The following is a 1,193-nucleotide window of genomic DNA, read 5'->3' on the forward strand; positions in this document are numbered from 1 at the left end:
TGTGGCCTCAGCAACAAAAGGACTTGATGTTGTTGGAGTGCCCTGTGCCTTCTGGAACCTGCTTCTGGGAACTCTGCCCATCACCTTGCTCCTGCTCCTGCTTCTGGACCATGCCCGGCTTCACCTGCTCCAGTTTTTGCTCCAGTCCCAGATATCTGCTTCTCCTCGGCTTGTCTCTCTGGCTTCTGACTCCTGACTGGCATTGACTGCTCTGCTCTATTTGGATTGGCTTACCTTGCTCTTCTGTTACCCACCCTGATCTCTGGACTGCCTATGATTTCGAATGCACCTATATATTGTACTGGTTGTCTGGGTCCTGGTGCCCTGACCTGACACCCAGCCACCCATGCCCCAGACACTGACAAGGGGACAGGAGCCACTGCATTGCAGGATGCACAGCTAGGTAGGATACATGCCAAGGTAAGATACACAGCAAGGCAAGATACACGAGGAGCAGGAACCAGATGCAGCAAGGCTCTAGCAAGATGCAGAAGCTGAACAAGAGCTCACAGGAAGCCTTGTCTTCCTGAGGCAACATGGTCAGGCAAGAGGCAGACACAACAGCCAGGCAACATGGAAAGGCAGGACACACAGCAGGGTCCAGGATCAAGGACAGTCAGGCAAGGTACAGGCACAGCGAAACACAGGAGGACCTGTGCTGCTGAGGCAACATGGCAAGGCAGGAAACACAGCAGGGTCAGAAGCAGGCACTACAGAAAACAGGAAGCCCTGTGCTGCTGAGCCTCGTTCTGGAGCATAGAGCTTGCTCTTATAGAGCTCTTCCCCAAGGACTCCCAGCTGGCACTTCTCAGTAGACTGGGAAATCTAGAAGGGCCTGGGACCCATCCTGCAAATGTGGTTGCTCTGGTTTCTGGCCACCAGAGCAGCCCAAATCCTGACATGCAAGGTCATAGAAGCCATCAAAGAGAAGGGCTATTGGAGGTGAGCAGGAAAGGAGAGCTACACTACCCAGATACAAGCTGTCCTGGCTGAACCTCTCTTACCCAGAAGCTTTGCACTTCTGTTGTCAATGCTGGAAGAGCAGAAGGAACTTGGAGGTGTTTGCTTCTGTCTGTTCTCTGCAGGATGGCTCTAATCCTCCTAGTTTTCAGGGCTCTGGGTATTTATAGCAGATCACACTCCAGCACAAATATAAAATGAATGGAACAAAGATAAATGTGTCAGGTGGCAAA

The sequence above is a fragment of the Varanus komodoensis genome, unplaced genomic scaffold (genome assembly GCF_004798865.1).
Source record: "Varanus komodoensis strain SLA01 unplaced genomic scaffold, ASM479886v1 scaffold121, whole genome shotgun sequence".
NCBI classification, from domain to species: Eukaryota; Metazoa; Chordata; class Lepidosauria; order Squamata; family Varanidae; genus Varanus; species Varanus komodoensis.